Genomic DNA, 5,593 nt, shown 5'->3' on the forward strand with positions numbered 1-5,593 from the left:
AGCAGGAATGGCAGAATGCGAGGTGGATATCAATCGACGGGTTGGACCTTACAATTGTACCAAGAATAGACCTGTTCTGGTGCAATTCTCCAATGAGGAGGCAGTGGAGTACATAATGAGGACCAAGCATTTACTCAGAGGAAGTGAAACCCATTACAATGTGTTTATAGAGAGGTTTATGACGAAAGATGAGCAAATAGCCCACAAAAATAGATGGCAACAACGACACCGAACTAGCCTCTCAGGTAGTCTCACCTCCCAGGTCACATCCCAGGTCACCTCCCAGGCCACCTCCCAGGTCGCATCCTCCCCAACTCAGCCCTCCTATACATCCCCCCTGCCTCAGCCTCCCAAAACCCCCCTGTACCTTCCACATTTGCACCTCCACAACGATTCCCCTGCCCCTGCTACATCACACTTGTCAGCGACCCCAGTGGGTCAAGCCATGCCCTCCCCAAACCCACCTTCCCATCCCCCCTCCCCAAATACCCCTTCCTACTCCCCTGCCCCTTCTACCCCATTGACTTCAATTACATCTACTCCATCCCAGCTTCCACTGCACCCCTCTTCCACTCAACCCCAAACCCCACCCAACCCTCACCCCTCCTATGCACCTCCAGCCCACATTTAACCCCCTCACCTTGTGACCCCCTAACACCTTCCCCCATCTCCCTCTTCCCCTCTTCTACCCCAAAACCCCCACCTACCCCCGATTCCTCCCTAACTAATATACCCTCTCTTCCACTCCCAGCACCCATGCTCCATTCTCATCTCAGCTCTCCGCCCTCAGTATCCCTCTCCCCCCAACCTCTCAACCTCTATCTGACTCTCAGTCTCACTCTATTTCTCAACCCACCTATGCTATTCAGACCCCTAACTTTCAGACCCATTATGCCCTTCCTACCCCCTAGATGCCCAGACCCCATTCGCCTACCAGGCACTCCCAGGCACCCCCCTAGCACCCCCCCACTCACCCCCACAGCCCCCACTTGCCCCCCAGACACCCCCCAGTTCCCCCCAGACCCCTGGTGAAAGGGGGAACTCTGACACCCGAGTTTCCAAGAAGAGTCTCAAGGTTCGGTACACCAATGCTGATGGGGTAGCCAATAAAGCAGAAGAGATAAAAGAAAGAGTTAGTGAGGCAGACCCAGACATAGTGGCAATAGTGGAAACTAAAATAAATGGCATGATCTCGGATGCAATCTTTCCAGAGGGGTACCAGGTGATAAGAAAAGAAAGGACACAGAGACAGGGAGGAGGAGTGGCACTATTAATAAAGCGGAAATGGAAGTTTGATGAGCTGGAAAATCCGGGTACCAATGAAAGCACGAGCTTCATACATGGAACTCTGACAGTGGATGGGAAGAAGATTGTAATCTTGATACTCTACAATCCCCCACCAAACAGTAGAAGGCCCAGGCAGGAGTACGAGGACAGCAACAAGACATGTATGGATGAACTGCAGAGGGCAGCAACTTTAGCGCATAGAATGAGAGCGAAGCTGCTGGTCATGGGGGACCTAAATCACGGAGAGATAGATTGGGAAACGAGGAATCCCCATGGCGGGGAGGAGACCTGGGGAGCGAAGCTGGTAGACGTTATTGACAGGAATTTCCTAACACAGCATGTGAAAGAAGATACTAGGGAAAGAGGAGGGGATACGCCCAGCCTATTAGATCTCATTATCACTCAGAATGTAGAAGACATCGAGCAGTTGGAACATGAAATACCACTAGGAGCTAGTGACCATTGTGTCCTAGTCTTTGACTACATGATGGAGTTTAAAATTGTGACCAAAGGACAAGAGGTCCGGGAAAGGAGACTTGATTACAGAAAAGGGGACTACAGAAGGATAAGGGACTACCTGGGAGAAGTGCAGTGGGAGGAAGAACTTAGAGGAAAAACAGTGCAAGGTATGATGAACCAAGTCATATTGAAATGCAAGGAGGCTGAAGATAGATTTATTCCAACAATAAAGGAAAAAGCAGGAGGGAATATAATAACCCATGGTTTAATAGACAGTGTCAGGAAGCAAAGGTGAGAAGCAGGAGGGAGTGGAGGAAGTACAGAAGACAAAGGACAGAGGACAACAGGATTAGATGTAACAGAGCTAGGAATGATTACATTAACATAAGACGAGTGTCGGAAAGAAATTATGAGAATGATATTGCAGTCAAAGCGATAAAGCAACCTAAATTACTACATAGCCATATAAGAAGGAAGATGTCGGTAAATGACCAAGTGACAAGACTGAGGAAAACAGAAGGGGCATATACAGAAAGCGACAAGGAAATCTGCGAGGTACTGAATGCAAAATTCCATGGAGTGTTCACAACCGAGCCTGAGCAGCTCCCATTGTTAGAAGAGATTACCCAAGATGAAAGACTATCAGATATAGAGGTGACAGCAGAGGATGTAATGAAACAGTTGACAACACTGGATGCAAATAAAGCTGTTGGACCAGACAAAGTATCACCGTGGATACTTAAAGAGGCAGCGCAGGCTCTCAGCGTGCCTCTGGCAATGATCTTTAATGAGTCACTTATGTCGGGAGAATTGCCCAGTTGCTGGAAGGAGGCAAATGTCGTACCGATTTTCAAAAAGGGTGATAGGGAGGAGGCACTTAACTACAGACCCGTATCACTGACAAGCATCCCCTGCAAAATACTTGAAAGAATAATTAGGCTAAGACTTGTTGAGCACCTGGAGAGCATTGGGTTTGTAAACAAGCACCAACATGGGTTCTGGACAGGGAAATCATGCCTAACAAACCTCTTAGAATTCTATGATAAAGTAACAAGGATAAGGCAGGACAGAGAAGGCTGGGCAGACTGCATATTTCTTGACTGCCAAAAGGCCTTTGATACGGTACCGCACATGAGACTGCTATACAAACTTGAGAGGCAGGCAGGAGTAAGCGGAAAGGCCCTAGTATGGGTGAAGAACTACCTAACAGGAAGGAGCCAGAGGGTAATGGTAAGGGGCGAAAAGTCGGACTGGCGAACAGTAACAAGTGGAGTACCTCAAGGATCGGTGCTGGGACCAATCCTCTTTCTAATTTACGTAAATGATATGTTTACAGGAGTGGAATCATACATGTCAATGTTTGCAGATGACGCAAAATTAATGAGAAGAGTTGTGACAGACGAGGATTGTAGGATCCTCCAAGAGGACTTAAACAGGCTGCAGAGATGGTCAGGGAAATGGCTACTGGAGTTTAACACCAGTAAATGTAAAGTTATGGAAATGGGATCAGGTGACAGGAGACCAAAGGGACAGTACACAATGAAGGGGAACAGCCTACCTGTAACGATTCGAGAAAGAGACCTGGGAGTGGATGTGACACCTAATCTAACTCCTGAGGCACATATAAATAGGATAACGACAGCAGCGTACTCTACACTGGCGAAAATTAGAACTTCATTCAGAAACCTAAATGAGGAAGCTTTTAGGGCGCTTTACACTGCCTACGTGGGACCCGTCTTAGAGTATGCCGCGCCATCATGGAGCCCCCACCTGAAGAAACACATAAAGAAACTGGAGAAGGTTCAGAGGTTTGCGACGAGGCTTGTCCCAGAGTTACGAGGGATGGGATATGAAGAGCGGCTGAAGGAACTGAACCTAACGACACTAGAGAAAAGAAGGGAGAGAGGAGATATGATAGGGACATATAAAATACTCAGGGAAATTGACAAAGTGGAAATAGATGAAATGTTCACACGTAATAATAACAGAACGAGGGGACATGGGTGGAAACTGGAAACTCAGATGAGTCACAGAGATGTTAGGAAGTTTTCTTTTAGCGTGAGAGTAGTAGAAAAATGGAATGCACTTGGGGAACAGGTTGTGGAAGCAAATACTATTCATACTTTTAAAACTAGGTATGATAGGGAAATGGGACAGGAGTCATTGCTGTAAACAACCGATAGCTAGAAAGGCGGGATCCAAGAGTCAATGCTCGATCCTGCAAGCACATATAGGTGAGTACATATAGGTGAGTACACACCACACACACACACACACACACACACACACACACACACACACACACACACACACACACACACACACACACACACACACACACCACACACCACACACACCACACACACACCACACACACACACACCACACACACCACACACACACCACACACACACCACACACACACCACACACACACCACACACACACCACACATACCACACACACACACACCACACACACCACACACACCACACACACACACACCACACACCACCCCACACACACACACACACACCACACACACCACACACCACCCCACACACACACACACACACCACACACACACCACACACACACCACACACACACACACACACACACACACACACACACACACACACCACACACACCACACACACACCACACACACACCCTCACACCCCCACACCCACACACACCCCCACACACACACATACACACACACAGAGTGAAAATCTGTTGCAAACGGTAGCGCGAAGGACTCGCTTCGTGCATGTCGGAGTTCAATCCCCGACCGTCCAAGTGGTTGAGCACCATTCCCTTTACTTGTCTCCATGGTGTAGTGGTAAGACACTCGTCTGGCGTTCCGCGAGCGCTTTGTCATGGGTTCGTATCCTGGCCGGGGAGGATTTACTAGGCGCAAATCCTTAACTGTAGCCTCTGTTTAACACAACAGTAAAATGTGTACTTGGTTGTAACAACGATTCTTCGCGGCGGGGATCGTATTCCAGGGACCTGCCCGAAACGCTACGCGTACTAGTGGCTCTACAACAATGTAACAACTCTTGTATATATCTCAAAAAAATAGAATTCCTAACACTCATAAATTATGTTATATATGCTTATTGCACGCTCCCCCAGATGAGATTAAAGCTCACGAAGAGTCTTGCACTGTATCCCAAGTATTTTTTTTCGTTATATGACAAAGAGTGCTGGGAAGACGGGACACCACGAGCGTAGCTCTCATCCTGTAACTACACTTAGGTAATTACACTTAGGTAATTACTTAGGTAATTACACACACACACACACACACACACACACACACACACACACACACACACACACACACACACACACACACACCACACACAAACACCACACACACACACACCACACACACACCACACACACACACACCACACACACACACACCACACACACACACACACCACACACACACACACACCACACACACACCACACACACACCACACACACACCACACACACCACACACACACCACACACACCACACACACACACACCACACACACACACACACCACACACACACACACCACACACACACCACACACACACACACACACCACACACACACACCACACACACACACACCACACACACACACACCACACACACACACACACCACACACACACACACACCACACACACACCACACACACACCACACACACACACACACACCACACACACACACACACACCACACACACACACACCACACACACCACACACACACACACCACACACACCACACACACACACACCCACACACACACCCACACACACACCCACACACACACACACA

The sequence above is a fragment of the Procambarus clarkii genome, chromosome 14 (assembly GCF_040958095.1).
Source record: "Procambarus clarkii isolate CNS0578487 chromosome 14, FALCON_Pclarkii_2.0, whole genome shotgun sequence".
Lineage (NCBI taxonomy): Eukaryota > Metazoa > Arthropoda > Malacostraca > Decapoda > Cambaridae > Procambarus > Procambarus clarkii.